The sequence below is a fragment of the Coregonus clupeaformis genome, chromosome 19 (genome assembly GCF_020615455.1).
Source record: "Coregonus clupeaformis isolate EN_2021a chromosome 19, ASM2061545v1, whole genome shotgun sequence".
Lineage (NCBI taxonomy): Eukaryota > Metazoa > Chordata > Actinopteri > Salmoniformes > Salmonidae > Coregonus > Coregonus clupeaformis.
Genome location: NC_059210.1, coordinates 35,393,519 through 35,410,406, shown reverse-complemented (window position 1 = coordinate 35,410,406; position 16,888 = coordinate 35,393,519). Strand labels below are relative to the sequence as shown.

Genomic DNA, 16,888 nt, shown 5'->3' with positions numbered 1-16,888 from the left:
ATTGCCAACTACTTTAATGATTTTTTCATTGGCAAGATTGGCAAACTTAGGCATGACATGCCAACAACAAACGCTGACACTACACATCCAAGTATATTTGACCAAATTATCAAAGACAAGCATTGTAATTTTGAATTCCGTAAAGTAAGGAAGAGGTGAAAAAAGTATTATTGTCAATCAACAATGGCAAGCCACCGGGGTCTGACAACTTGGATGGAAAATTACTGAGGATAATAGCGGACGATATTGCCACTCCTATTTGCTATATCTTCAATTTAAGCCTACTAGAAAGTGTGTGCCCTCAGGCCTGGAGGGAAGCAAAAGTTATTCCCCTGCCTAAGAATAGTAAAGCCCCCTTAACTGGCTCAAAAAAGCGACCAATCAGCCTGTTACCAACCCTTAGTAAACTTTTGGAAAAAATTGTGTTTGACCAGATAAAATGCTATTTTACAGTAAACAAATTGACAACAGACTTTCAGCACGCTTATAGGGAAGGGCATTCAACAAGCACAGCACTTACACAAATGAATGATGATTGGCTGAGAGAAATTGATGATAGAAAGATTGTGGGGGCTGTTTTGTTAGACTTCAGTGTGGCTTTTGACATTATCGATCACAGTCTGTTGCTGGAAAAACGTGTGTTATGGCTTTACACCCCCTGCAATATTGTGGATAAAGAGTTACCTGTCTAACAGAGCACAGAGGGTGTTCTTTAATGGAAGCCTCTCCAACAAAATACAGTTAGAATCAGGAATTCCCCAGGGCAGCTATCTAGGCCCCTTACTTTTTTACTAACGACATGCCACTGGCCTTGAGTAAAGCCAGTGTGTCTATGTATGCGGATGACTCAACACTATACACTTCAGCTACCACAGCGACTGAAATGACAGCAACACCAACAAAGAGCTGCAGTTAGTTTCAGAATGGGTGGCTCAATTGGTAGAGCATGGTGCTTGTAACGCCAGGGTAGTGGGTTCGATCCCCGGGACCACCCATACGTAAAAATATATGCACACATGACTGTAAGTCGCTTTGGATAAAAGCGTCTGCTAAATGGCATATATTAAATATTTCAAAAACTAAAAGCATTGTGTTTGGGAGAAATTATTGACTAAACCCTAAACCTCAACTAAATCTTGTAATGAATAATGTGGAAATTGAGCAAGTTGAGGAGACTGAATTGCTTGGAGTAACCCTGGATTGTAAACTGTCATGGTCAAAACATTTTGATACAACAGTAGCTAGGATGGGGAGAAGTCTGTCTATAATAAAGCGCTGCTCTGCATTCTTAACAGCACTATCAACAAGGCAGGTCCTACAGGCTCTAGTTTTGTCGCACCTGGACTACTGTTCAGTCGTGTGGTCAGGTACCACAAAGAGGGACTTGGGAAAATTGCAATTGGCTCAGAACAGGGCAGCACGGCTGGCCCTTGGATGTACACAGAGAGCTAACATGTAAATCTCTCCTGGCTCAAGGTGGAGGAGAGATTGACTTCATCACTACTTGTACTTGTGAGAGGTATTGACATGTTGAATGCATTGAGCTGTCTGTTTGAACTACTGGCACACAGCTTGGACACCATTGCATACCCCACAAGACATGCCACCAGAGGTCTCTTCACAGTCCCCAAGTCAAGAACAGACTATGGGAGGCGCACAGTACTACATAGAGCCATGACTACATGGAACTCTATTCTACATCAAGTAACTCATGCCAGCAGTAAAATTTGATTTAAAAAACAGATAAAAATACACCTTATGGAACAGCGGGACTGTGAAGCAACACAAACATAGACACATGCATACAAACACATGATAACATACACACATGTGCACATGCATATTGTGTTATAGATATGTGATAGTAGAATAGAGGCCTGAGGGCACACACTTAATATGTTGTGAAATCTGTTATGAATGTGTTGTAAAGTTTTTAAAATGTATAACTGCCTTAATTTTGCTGGACCCCAGGAAGAATGGGGATCCATAATAAATACAAATCAGGTTGGGCACCTTTGATCTGGTTAATAATGGTCAAAATAATATCTATACTGGAATTCACCTAACCACCATTGAAAATGTAATCAGTGCTGTGTGTATATGTTTGTCTTGGGCCCGAGTGAGTAATGCCAACCAGTCAGTGCAATGCTGGCACGTTTCCCTTGTGAATTAGCTGTGAATCAGGATCTCTGATTGACTATGTTCAACCGTGTATTTACTGTTGGCGTCCATGACTGTATGGTGACAGTCTTTCTCTCTCTCCCTCCCTCCCTCTGTGATATAGGAGCTGGGTTGGATATAGGAGCCGAAGTCGGGCTCCTTCATGACCAGTATCTGTGATGAGGGGCCTGGAGCTGATCTACGCTGCCATGCCCATCAGGCATTGGCAAACACCTCAGAAGGGACAAAAGGTGATTACTAATGAGACAGTACATCACAAGTGTTTAGTAATATCACCCTTTCAATACGTGTCACTCATCAACTCTTCCTTGTTTTTCTACAGATGGTCAGAAGAGATGCTTTTGAAATGGAGTCCTGAAACAGTTTTTTTTTTTAAATTAATTTTTTTATGATGCTCTTATCTAGAGCGACTTACAGTTAGTGAGTGCATACATTTTATTTCATTTTTTATTTTATTTTTCATACTGGCCCCCGTGGGAAACGAACCCACAACCCTGGCGTTGTAAACGCCATGCTCTACCAACTGAGCTACACAGGGCCCTACTGATGTCTGTATGAAAAATGTATGCACTCACTAACTGTAAGTCGCTCTGGATAAGAGCGTCTGCTAAATGACTAAAATGTAAAATGTAATGTCTGAATTGGGAGAGACCTTACAATCAGCATTAAAATTATACAAGATATCTATTACTTTTATCGTCTTTTGTTATTGAGTCGAACATGTCAGGGAACGTCTTTCTTATACGGGACACTATACAGGAAGGTATAATTTTTGCACATTGTTATATTAGCAGAATATGGTTTATTCTACATGGAACTATTACACTTGAAAGTTATCAAAACACTTTGTTTAGAATATCTGCATAAATTCAGCAATTGCACTCTTCTCATATTACTCTGTAGGCTACGGACCTATTTAAAGCTTCCTCCTGGCGGAAGCTTTGAATTAGGCAGCCTACAGAGTGGTATGAGAAGAGGGCCATCCTCCTGCATCTCACATCTGCCTGTAGTTATTGCATGCATGGGTTGAGGCAAACTCAGTCATATCCAGGATGGAGTGTCATGTACTCCACCCCTCCTGCCACCTGACTGCACATGTCCATAACCTGTAATACATTACATAGAAACATCTCATCACCCACTGGAGACTTGATGACAGAACCTCACCCAGAGAGCTGTGCATATCAGTGTGTGGTTAAGGCGTCAGCATGCTTCAGTTTGGCTGGTGCCTAGCCGCACTCGGCTAGCAGAAGGAACGAGTGTGCTCGCATACTCCCTTACAAGATCTTCGCTTGAAAAATGAGAAAAAAGCGACAATAGTACTGTTTGTCCATTTTGAGACGATGTAGCCAGTATACACTTCATCAAAATAGTCAGAATTAATCTAAGATAACTCAAGACATCTGTCATTAATTTTGACGTTTTTGCGGAGGAGATCAGAGTCGCACAATTTTACATCTAACTAAGATGTTTGGTGCAGTAGTAAACAAGTTGTCTCTTGTTGAATGACAACAAAGACTTTATTGAAGAATCCCTACTGTTGACCAATCACCGATGAAGGGGCGTAGACTTCGGCTCCGAACTTCAGCTTGCTTCAGGAAAAATATATTGTGTGCCCGAACAGCCGAAAAAACACTTACCGAAGTCCAACACGAACAAAAACATCACAAAATGTCAGCATAATAAATTATATGCACAAACTCTTCCGAACAGTTTCAGCTGGGAAGCATGCGGACGCCTTTAGACAGGCAAACCCTTAGATTTGGCCAAATAGACAAACAGAATGCTATTCTAGTTCTGGTTTGACAGCTGAAGTTGTACTCTACACACAAGTCTAGGCATACTGTCTTCATAAGCACATCAATAAGATAGTTACAGCATAAAATGTTTTGTCTTTGTAACACGAACACACACATCGACTTTTAGTTGATAAATGTATCTACACTCAAGCTGGGTGATGTTTGTGCAATGTCCACATGTAGCCTACACCTGTTGTAGGGATATTAGTAGTTCTGGGATTTGTCCCCCGGGAAAGATCTAACAGCAGACATAAGGAGAGATGAGACGAGACAAAATTAGCCAGTTATAGAATATTGTATGACAGCTGAGCCGACTCAAGACCGGGCATTCAACTCCCAGTAGATACCATTTCCACGGTAACATGCATTTACATGACATGACGAAACGTTGAAACTAAGTTGCAAGCTACTTCCGTAGCAAGGTGTTGTAGAACGAGTGTCTTATGAAACACATTCCAGACACTGGCGCTTGCCATCTTGCCAGAACTTATTTGACAAAGAAATATCAGCCAAATAGGATAGGCAGCTATCACCAAGAACTGAATTAGCTGACCATCTTGAGATGGCGAGTCAGTCTGGATGGGAGAAGTCCTCAACTTCAAAACCTTGTTCTCTCCATAGCAAAGCTAACAAGGCCAAATCAGGAAGTGCAGTCGCCCTTTAACAAAACTCCCCCGGCCAGAAGATACCTTCATGAATAGATGCTAAAGTCTAAGAATGGACTAAGGTTAACCATTAATCTTTTCTGAGTTAAGGGGTTTGACATACGCAGCTAAGCCCTACCGATTGAGAGAAAATCATGAGCAGAAAGGTGTGATGTCTGTGTCTGTGCACAGAGGCAAAGTAAACAAAGCAATGAGAAGACTAAAATCCTCTAAGCCTATAGGGTAAATCCATTTGAATTCAATCACTTTTTGAGAGCAGCCCTTTTGGTTTGAATGAAACCTTCCATAGATATTTGCGCATTGTAGAAGTACTCAGAAAGTTACTTTTTGGACCTGAATGGCAAAACATTCAAGAGATAAATTCAAGACAGTCGTGAAGAGGGCACGACAAAGCCTATTCCCCCTCAGGAGACTGAAAAGATTTGGCATGGGTCCTCAGATCCTCAAAAGGTTCTACAGCTGCACCATCGAGAGCATCCTGACTGGTTGCATCACCGCCTGGTATGGCAACTGCTCGGCCTCCGACCGCAAGGCACTACAGAGGATAGTGCGTACAGCCCAGTACATCACTGGGGCCAAGCTTCCTGCCATCCAGGACCTCTATACCAGGCAGTGTCAGAGGAAGGCCCTCAAAATTGTCAAAGACTCCAGCCACCCTAGTCATAGACTGTTCTCTCTGCTACCGCACGGCAAGCGGTACCGGAGCGCCAAGTCTAGGTCCAAAAGGCTTCTCAACAGCTTCTACCCCCAAGCCATAAGACTACTGAACAGCTAATCATGGCTACCCAGATTATTTGCACCCCCACCCCATCTTTTTACGCTGCTGCGACTCTGTTAACTATTTATGCATAGTCACTTTAACTCTACCCACATGTACATATTACCTCAACGAGCCGGTGCCCCCGCACATTGACTCTGCACCGATACCCCCCTGTATATAGCCTCCCTACTGTTATTTAATTTTACTTCTGCTCTTTTTTTCTCAACACTTTTTTGTTGTTGTTTTATTTTACTTTTTTATTAACAAATAAATGCATTGTTGGTTAAGGGCTGTAAGTAAGCATTTCACGGTAATGTCTACACCTGTTGTATTCGGCGCATGTGGCAAATAAAATTTGATTTGATTTGATAAAGATGCTAACAGGGTTGTCAAACTATTTTATAATTTCAGGAAGAAAAAAATATTTTTTAAAATATAAATTGTACTTTTTTAAAACTTCTAACGCCAATTCTCTAAAGATGCTTAAACTCTAATATTTTTCATATGTTGTAGCTTAGACCCTATTTTACATCATCTAAGGTTTTTGTGTTGTGCCTGCTCTTGAACGTATGGTGGGTGTCATGTTTTGGCTGATAAATGTACTAAAATTGGGAAGAAAGTATTCAGACCCCTTGAATTTTTCCACTTTGTGACGTTACAGCCTTATTCTAAATTTGATTAAATAAATCTAAATTGTCATCAATCTATACACAGTACCCCATAATGACAAAGTGAAAACATGATTTTAGAAATGTTTGCACATGCATTAAAAATACAACACTTAAATACCTTATTTACATAAGTATTCACACCCTTTGCTATGAGACTTGAAATTAAGCTCAGGTGTATCCTGTTTCCATTGATCATCCTTGAGATGTTTCTACAACTTGATTGGAGTCCACTTGTTGTAAATTCAATTGGTTGGACATGATTTGGAATAGCATACACCTGCCTATAAAAGGTCCTTCCAGAAGGACAACCGTCTCTGCAGCACTCCACCAATCAGGCCTTTATGGTAGACTGGCCAGACGGAAGCCACTCCTCAGTAATGGCACATGGAGTTTGTCAAAGGGCACCCAAAGACTCTCAGACCATGAGAAACAAGATTCTCTGGTCAAGGATCATATCACCTCTACCTTACCTGTCACCCTAGACCCACTTCAATTTGCTTACCGCCCCAATATATTCACAGACGATGCAATCGCCATCACACTGCACACTGCCCTTTCCCATCTGGACAAGAGGAATACATACAGTGGGGAAAAAAAGTATTTAGTCAGCCACCAATTGTGCAAGTTCTCCCACTTAAAAAGATGAGAGAGGCCTGTAATTTTCATCATAGGTACACGTCAACTATGACAGACAAAAAGAGGAAAAAAAATCCAGAAAATCACATTGTAGGATTTTTTATGAATTTATTTGCAAATTATGGTGGAAAATAAGTATTTGGTCAATAACAAAAGTTTCTCAATACTTTGTTATATACCCTTTGTTGGCAATGACACAGGTCAAACGTTTTCTGTAAGTCTTCACAAGGTTTTTACACACTGTTGCTGGTATTTTGGCCCATTCCTCCATGCAGATCTCCTCTAGAGCAGTGATGTTTTGGGGCTGTCGCTGGGCAACACGGACTTTCAACTCCCTCCAAATATTTTCTATGGGGTTGAGATCTGGAGACTGGCTAGGCCACTCCAGGACCTTGAAATGCTTCTTACGAAGCCACTCCTTCGTTGCCCGGGCGGTGTGTTTGGGATCATTGTCATGCTGAAAGACCCAGCCACGTTTCATCTTCAATGCCCTTGCTGATGGAAGGAGGTTTTCACTCAAAATCTCACGATACATGGCCCCATTCATTCTTTCCTTTACACAGATCAGTCGTCCTGGTGCCTTTGCAGAAAAACAGCCCCAAAGCATGATGTTTCCACCCCCATGCTTCACAGTAGGTATGGTGTTCTTTGGATGCAACTCAGCATTCTTTGTCCTCCAAACACGACGACTTGTGTTTTTACCAAAAAGTTATATTTTGGTTTCATCTGACCATATGACATTCTCCCAATCCTCTTCTGGATCATCCAAATGCCCTCTAGCAAACTTCAGACGGGCCTGGACATGTACTGGCTTAAGCAGGGGGACACCTCTGCCACTGCAGGATTTGAGTCCCTGGCGGCGTAGTGTGTTACTGATGGTAGACTTTGTTACTTTGGTCCCAGCTCTCTGCAGGTCATTCACTAGGTCCCCCCGTGTGGTTCTGGGATATTTGCTCACCGTTCTTGTGATCATTTTGACCCCACGGGGTGAGATCTTGCGTGGAGCCCCAGATCGAGGGAGATTATCAGTGGTCTTGTATGTCTTCCATTTCCTAATAATTGCTCCCACAGTTGATTTCTTCAAACCAAGCTGCTTACCTATTGCAGATTCAGTCTTCCCAGCCTGGTGCAGGTCTACAATTTTGTTTCTGGTGTCCTTTGACAGCTCTTTGGTCTTGACCATAGTGGAGTTTGGAGTGTGACTGTTTGAGGTTGTGGACAGGTGTCTTTTATACTGATAACAAGTTCAAACAGGTGCCATTAATACAGGTAACGAGTGGAGGACAGAGGAGCCTCTTAAAGAAGAAGTTACAGGTCTGTGAGAGCCAGAAATGTTGCTTGTTTGTAGGTGACCAAATACTTATTTTCCACCATAATATGCAAATAAATTCATAAAAAATCCTACAATGTGATTTTTCTGGAGAAAAAAAAATCAATTTGTCTGTCATAGTTGACGTGTACCTATGATGAAAATTACAGGCCTCTCTCATCTTTTTAAGTGGGAGAACTTGCACAATTGGTGGCTGACTAAATACTTTTTTTCCCCACTGTATTTAAGAAAGCTGTTCATTGACTATAGCTCAACATTCAACACCATAGTACCCTCCATGCTCATCATTAAGCTCGAGGCCCTGGGTCTGAATCCCGCCCTGTGCAACTGGGTCCTGGACTTCCTAACGGGCCGCCCCCAGGTGGTGAAGGTAGGAAACAACATCTCCACTTCACTGATCCTCAACACTGGGGCCCTACAAGGGTGCGTGCTCAGCCCCCTCCTGTACTCCCTGTTCACCCATGACTGCGTGGCCAAGCACACCTCCAACTCAATCATCAAGTTTGCAGACATCACAACAGTACCAACAATGACGAGACAGCCTACAGGGAGGAGGTGAGGGCTCTGGGAGTGTGGTGCCAGGAAAATAACCTCTCACTCAACGTCAACAAAACAAATTAGATGATCGTGGACTTCAAGAAACAGCAGAGGGTGCACCCCCCTATCCACAACGATGGGACCGCAGTGGAGAAGGTGGAAAGCTTCACGTTCCTTGGCGTACACATCACTGACAAACTGAAACGGTCCACCCACGCAGACTGTGTGGTGAAGAAGGCGCAAAAGAGCCTCTTCAACCTCAGGAGGCTGAAGAAATGTGGCTTGGCACCTAAAACCCTCACAAACTTTTACAGATGCACCGCCTGCAACAGCAAGGCTCTACAGAGGGTGGTGCGGTCTGCCAAACGCATTACCGTGGGCAAACTACCCGCCCTCCAGGACACCTACAGCACCCAATGTCACAGGAAGGTCAAAAATATCATCAAGGACATCAACCACCTGAGCCACTGCCTGTTCACCCCGCTATCATCCAGAAGGCGAGGTCAGTACAGGTGCATCAAAGCTGGGACCGAGAGACTGAAAAACAGCTTCTATCTCAAGGCCATCAGACTGTTAAATAGCCATCACTAGCACATTAGAGGCTGCTGCTGCCTATTGAAATCACTGGCCACTTTAAGAAATGGAACACTAGTCACTTTATTAATGTTTACATATCTTGCACTACTCATCTCATATGTATATACTGTATTCTAGAATATTCTACTGTATCTTAGTCCATGCCGCTCTGTCATTGCTTGTCCATATATGTATATATTCTTAAATTCCATTCCTTACTTAGATTTGTGTGTATTGGGTATATGTTGTGAAATTGTTAGATATTACTGCACTGTCGGAGCTAGAAGCACAAGCATTTCGCTACACCCGCAATAACATCTGCTAAACCGCAATAACATCTGCTAAACATGTATGTGAAAAATACAATTTTATTTTATTTGATCTGATGAAACCAAGATTGAACTCTTTGGCCTGAATGCCAAGCATCACGTCTGGAGTAAACCTGGCACCATCCCTACGGTGAAGCATGGTGGTGGCAGCACCATGCTGTGGGGATGTTTTTCAGTTGCAGGGACTGGGAGACTAGTCAGGATCGAGGGAAAGATGAACGGAGCAAAGTGCAGAGAGATCCTTGACGAAAACCAGCTCCAGAGCGCTTAGGACATCAGACTGGGGCGAAGGTTCACCTTCCAAAAGGACAACGACCCAAAGCACACAGCCAAGACAAGTCTCTGAATGTCCTTGAGTGGCCCAGCCAGAGCCCGGCATTGAACCCGATCGAACATCTCTGGAGAGACCTGAACAAAGCTGTGCAGCGACGCTCCCCATCTAACCTGACAGAGCTTGAGAGGATCTGCAGAGAAGAATGGGAGAAACTCCCAAAATACAGGTGTGCCAAGCTTGTAGCGTCATACCCAAGAAGTGTCCGGTATTTTTTTGCATTTTAAAGTGTTCTAGCCTGTATGGACATTGTTTTGTGAATATTAATACGCATTCTTTAAATTTGTTGACTTCTGTGCAACATGAGTGGGGAGCTAACATGATGCAGCCCAGACTCCCAGTGCAGGCTAAGTGGAGCAGGCACAGTGCTTTTGTGCTATAAGGGGGACATCGGCTGCGCTGATAGACCTGACATTTGACAGAAGTATCGAAAGTAACAACAATTCTAGTACCGAACCGTTTTTCATGTTCTAGTATCGAAAAAGTACAGAAGTTTCAGTATACCATGCAACACTAATGTGGCAAACAATTATGGTGCAAACAATAATGTATATAAACCCTGGATTGCTGATGGTATGTATTGGCCAATCAGAGGCTTTAAAGCCACAGGTCGCCCATATTGGCCACTCCCCAGAAGAAGCAGTCCTTAATAGGACTGAATGGAATTCTACATTATTTCAATTAAATGTTTAAAGGACAAAATTACATGTATTTTTATTGTGGGGACATTAATATTAGTACTTTCTACAAATTATAACATTTAAATGTTTATGTTTAGCTCAAATAATATAATTTGAAAGTTTGCATTAAGGCGTCTGTAATACAATAAACGTGGCAAAAACAAATGTAGACATTCAATGCATTTCTATAGCGTCAAATATATTTTTTTTACAATGGTGGGGTGTGCCAAGATGGAGGCGCGGCGGCTTCAAAACAACACACCTTTAGTAATCTAGTGTAAATATAAATCATTGGGTGCAACACACTAAGAACCACTCCCTGAACAGGAGATCAATAAGCCTATAAATATTAAAGACAGGGTGGAATTATGGTACATGTTGTTTGGTCCTTTAGGTCGCAGTGTCTTTGTTAATGGTCATTATGGTTTTTTTTTATGGGCCAACAGAGACTGAATTCTGTAGCTGCTGGGCAGTTTACATCGCCTCAATAGGCCCTTTTCACGATGACGTCATCTAACTTCCGCCTTTCCGCGTAGCAGGTTAACTTCACTTCCGTTCGCCCGTAACCTGAGACTTCTCTTCTGAGGTACGTTTAAGTTAAATTAGTAAAGTTAAGAGTAATAATGTTTACGTATATGCAATGGTTTGTAACTTGCTAACGTTATTGTTAATTCATAATTGTTCACTGCCTTAGTTACTTAAAAGTGGGCTAACGTTAGCTAACAACAACTTAGTACCAGATACCGATAACGTTAAAGGTAGCGTTACATTGCTGCCTGGCTGTAATGTAACAAGTTTACTTAGCTAGCTATCTAACCCTTTGTTAGGCAGTTAGTTTATTCATGAATGTATAGTAACTCACCTATTCAAATACTGTTGTGCATGATAGCTAGATAAATATTGATTCCTGGTCAAAGCTGAATGTTAATTTAGCTGTTTCTTTTCTCCCGGTGTCTGTATCGCAACAGTATCCCATCCAACACCGAAGCATGGCACAATCTTCGAGAAGATGCTATTGCAGTGTACCATTTTGTTCAAACAACAAACAGAAATTCCCGTATCTTCCCGTAAAAATCTCCTCAGCTCAGCAGGGAGGACACTCTTAAGACCCAGGCCATCGCCCGGCTGAGGATTTTAGTCGAGAGGGCCATACGGAGGGTGAAGGAGTACCATATCTGGGATGGGCTTGTTCCTCTTTCCACAGTGGGTTCAGTGAATCAGCTGTGGGCCATCTGCTGCCTCATGTCGAACTATCAGGGACCTCTTGACATTAAAGGAGACAAACCAGTCTGATGTTTTTGTCAACTGGAAGTTGTATATTTCCTGAGTAAGCTAGATGGGCTGTAAATAGAAGTACTTTTATATTACTGTATTGTATGTACAAAAAAATGTAAATATGAATTAACTTTGTTGGTAATTTAATTGATCTAATGTTATACTGTATGTTTTTGTTAAGGGTAATAACTTTTTCATAGCTATTAATGAACCTAATGTGATATATTGTAAAAATATCCAACTATTAACCATGTTATGTGCTTATGTGTCATGGCACTGATGGAACTATTAAATATATGTTTGCAAGCAACTGCTTCCAATCCTTTTTGATTTTGGTAAGAGCATTTACAACATCGCAATCCTTTTCAAAATTTGTATTTCAATACATAGATATACAGTATATAACACAATTAAGTTCATTTGCAGTTAAAGAAAAACATGTCGACATTTACATCACAATCCTTTTCAAAATGTGTGTTTCAGTACATAGGAGATATACAGTATATGACAAGTTAATTTGCAGTTAAAGAAAAAAATGTCAAAGGTTCACCTTCCACATTTACCTTAACACTATTTACACATAAAATTCTGCCTTATGTTTTATAACTTAAGAAGACATCCATGTAGATGTTATAATAGAAATGATCAAGCTTCTGTCGCATTGAGTGGATAATCTCCTCATCCCTAAAGATTCTCTCAACTGTGAAGTCAGTGCGGGTATCTGTAATGAAGTCACACCACTGAAGTCCGCTTAAGGCGAGTTGGCCTTGAACCTGATAGTAGTATTTGTGGCTCTTCTTAAGGCAGGCCTGGCCTTTAACTGTGATCAGGTGTTTAACTTGGGTAACATTTTCAACATCGCAACTCTTAACCTCAGCAAGACCAAATGGTGGTGCTTCTGTTGGGCAGAAGACTTTAGCATCCGGGCTGGCTGCAAGGTGAGGTGAATCAGGGTGGATGATGACCCCGCATTGTTTCAGAGAGACATCACAAAAATCAGAATATTGCCTCAGTATCTCAGGTTCCAGATCCAACCCTCTTCTCATAGCAGCTGTCTGAGGAGTTCCTCTCAGAATGCGGGTTGCCAAAGCCTTGGCAGACAACTCCCCCACGAACATGGCATATTTCACGGAATCTGCTGGCTGTCAGTCGGGGTTTGCGTACCTGGCTCCACAGCTGGCATTCTGACTGCATTCTTGTTTCTGCTTCAATAGCAGCAGACATCTCCTCTGACACAATCAGGCTGTCCAAATGACATTGTTGTATGTAGTTGGGCTCAAAATCAATGGGAAATTTAAAGTTGTAACCTTCAATAGGCAACTGAGGAAACTCACTGGCACCAGGGTGTTTAATAATATCTCTACTTAATTCTAGAGGGCACTGGTAAGAAAGCACAGACCCAAATGGCACAGGGCCAAATTTAGAGTCCACCAAATTAAGGCCCTCAAGCCCGTGCAGCAATTTGCAAATCCCTGGTTGTGGACGGATGTCTTTCAGTTTCTCAGCACTGGCCATGACGTGAGGATCCGGAATAGGCCCTGGCATGAAAGTGAGATATGTCAAGTTTAGATTTCATTAAATGCCACCTTATCTTTTTCACTAAAAAAGACAACCACACTCATCCAGTCTCGTACATGCTTCTAATACAAATAAAAAAATATCCACTGAAAGTCTATATAAAAAGTAACAAATAATAATCACTTTTATGTTTGTATTATTTTAGAAATGCACTAAAGTCTTTGTGCTCTAGTACAGGCGGGGGCTCATTCAGACTCACCATCATAGGCTCGGTACAGTGTGCACTTCACACCAGCTCTGACACTTGTTTTTTTCTTAGCCGCTGGTTTACACACCGCCATATCATTGGTGGCCTCTGGTACAATTCCCTGTGATATAATAATGATGAACAATACATTGTCAAAAGTCAATACAAACTGCAAAGTTCTGCATCAGTGTAACAAATAATGTCTGACCTGTGTCCTAGGCCGGTGTCAGGTCTGCAGTGCGCTGGTGCATGACAGAGGCAATGGCACTGTCTTAAAGCCCATGGTAACATAGTGAGCACTTTGAAAAAGAAGTGCTACTATGTGATTACATAGTGCTTTCCCAGCAGAGCAGGAACATGACATGTGATTGAGTACCACAGGAACCTCTGCAGAGTCTAGTGTAACCAGTTCATAGAGACATAACAATTAGTGCTGTACTTACAAAACATTTTTTCTGCGTTTCATTATAAACTACTGTACACAATTTTCAAAACCCAATTTCTTTTTTTAATTAAGAAAAATTGGCTGTTCTGAAACCTTTGACAAGTAGTGCCAACACTTATCGAAAATTTGAACATTTTGAGTTATCACAGAATCTTTCCCAGTCTTTATTGCCGTCAACAACCCACATCGGTTTGTTAGAATTTCGTTGTGTATTAAGTTTAATGATACAAAATCAGAGCTCAGACTGAGAAACAAACTGATCCACAGTGGAACATTGTGGAATCATTCTTATTAAATCTGCAACCGCAGCAAAACACAACAAAAAGAAAACTTATCTATCTTAACCTATCTTATCATAATGTTAGAGAACTGTTTATCTGAGAAACCTGAAGCCGATGAGCCTCCTCATTTTTCTTCATGGACCTGTAACATCGCCCTCTCACTGTCACCTCACCGTTAACTACACTTGAGACTGTTTCAATACAGTGATTGGGAGAAAGGGCGCAGCATTAGCCATTAATACATTACTGACTCTTATCTTACGGTCGATACAAACAGCAGTAATATTAAAAAGAGGCTGCAAAACAGAAACTTCGTCAGCTCATAACCTTCGCTAGCATAGGGCTAATTTAAGCTAAATAAAGATAAACACGTACCTTCATAATCAAACAGGTAACCTTCAACGAAGAACTTGTAGCCTTTATCAAGCTTCGATCTTGAAGTAAGGGACCACTTGTCAGCAAGTCGTTCTACGTCGTTAAGTCGTATTGGTGGCAGATGTGAAAGGGACTGGGTGAACTCCATAATGATGTGCTACTAGCTAAGCGTTCCTAAGCGACACCGGATGTAAACATAACCTGCATCGCGGCAGAACGGAAGTTGTCTGACGTCACGTGAAAAGGGCCTATTGCAAGACGTTTGGATGAGGGTTTGTACAAACATCATTTCACAACAATTTCGTGATACGATGTTACACCGTCACCAGCTAATCATGATCTAAGAACATTGTAACAGTGTAGATTGTAGAAATATTGTAAAGCAGACAAAAGTAGCCAGTTTTAGTTGTAGTGATGGCTAACACAACAGTAAAAGGAGGCAATGGTACATATTAACAAGAAATACTATCAGTAGGTTATGCTAGGCTACATTATATAATTGTATCAAAAACTTTAAATGTAGTCAGGTAAAGACACGTTGTGAAAATATCATGATATCGAATTAAACCAATATCATTTTGGTGCCATAAGAGAAATTGCACGACACGACTGCGCCTGTTGATCTTAGAACTATGAGGTTAAATAAGAAGCGGTCAGAAAGTTTCTTACCCATTACGAAATCAGTAACAAAGTTTCATTAACGCTGTTGTTACTCCGTCGGTCGCCCTTTCCCACCTGTAAGTGTTTCAAAGACCAGTGTGTAGTGAACAACAATAGTGGAATCGGCGGTTCGCCTTCAAATTAAAAGTCACCCATTGAAACTGATGCAAACGGATACAAATTGTGGAATTATGTCACAATTTGACTAGATGATGCTAAACAAGGTTGGAATGTTGTTATATAAATTCAACAAAAGACAACAACTCGTTAATTTGACACAAAGTACAAATCAATTGTTATCCCAGCTAGCACCAGGACTCTAGCCGAACTCGGTTGAGTGAAGCCATGCTCTGCTGAGAGTCTGCGTCGGGTGTCATGGATCAACACCATGCCGACTTTAATGGTGTCTTAATGGTTTGGGTTATGGTGATAAGATCTAGGGCCGATCAAGGCAACTACCTGGCAGATGATGGAAAAATGTTATACATTAGATTTATATTGTAGAGGTGATGGGAGGAAGAGGGGCGTTTTCATGTCTCCGAAAAGGTAGGACGCGCGGATTAGTCGAGGTTCGAGGCGCTCGATGTTCCAACGACCCCTGTCGTGGCTGTCCCTCTGCAGCACCACCTGCAGCACGACATGTGGAGGTTGCGCGGCTGCTATTGGACAGGGGGGGCGCAGGTCAACATTCCTGCTGACTCGTTTGTCTCCGCTGAAGCTGGCAGCCTGTGGTCGAGAGGGGTCCCAACCTGTAGGGGGTCAACGATGAGGGATAGACTCCACTCATAGAGGCTGCACGAGAGGGCCACGAGGAGATGGAGGAGCTGCTTTTGGCACAAGGTATGGGTCTCTGTCTCTCTCTCCCTCCCATTTACCTACCATATTGACTGTCACTCCCATTTACCTACCATATTGACTGTCAAACTCAGTGTTGAGGCAAAATACAAAACCCCTATTTTGGAAACAACATTATTAAGTGATATGATTATATTCAGATACAGTTTTAAGCTCATGGTCTTCAATGCATACATTATCGAAATTAACCTGACTATCACCAAAACCAACATTTCCTCAAGTTTTTCTTTGTTATCCACACACACAAAACCATCGGTGTGTAATTTGACACCTGTGTTCTTGTCCTCAGGAGCCAATGTCCACACCACCATGGACACACAGACGTGGCTGACATGCTTCTGCAGACAGGAGCTGACCTGGTGAGACCTCACACTCTGGCCTGGCCTCTTCTCTGGGAAACACAGTTCATGTCATTACACAGCCTTTTTGCGTTAGTGTGGCTGTGCTTCCCGAAAGGAACTGAATGGGCATTCTTATGGAGAAATCGAATGTCTTATTCAACTGAATTGAGATAAAATTGATCTGTAACTCTTGACTTGCTCTGGCTACTCCCAGGGTTGGACTGTGCATTTCCTCAAAATAAAGGTGGTCCCTGACAGTTGGAAGATGGATATGAGCGAGATCTTAGAATCGTCCAGCAGTGACAAAGAGGACATGGAAGGAAAGAAGAGTGAAGAGGAGAAGGAGGTGCATAGGGTGGTCACAGCTTCATGGTGTCCTACCTCCTCGACTACCCA

General features: G+C 42.0%; 1 non-coding gene and 1 pseudogene across 1 annotated transcript; both read right to left on the bottom strand.

Moving 5' to 3' along the window:
- LOC121532049 overlaps positions 1 to 15,388 on the bottom strand; it is a 66,324-nt pseudogene extending 50,936 nt beyond the window's left edge.
- On the bottom strand, positions 2,647 to 2,721 carry trnav-uac. The gene has a single exon. It is a non-coding gene; the product is annotated as a tRNA-Val (tRNA).
- Positions 15,389 to 16,888: the final 1,500 nt, after the last annotated feature.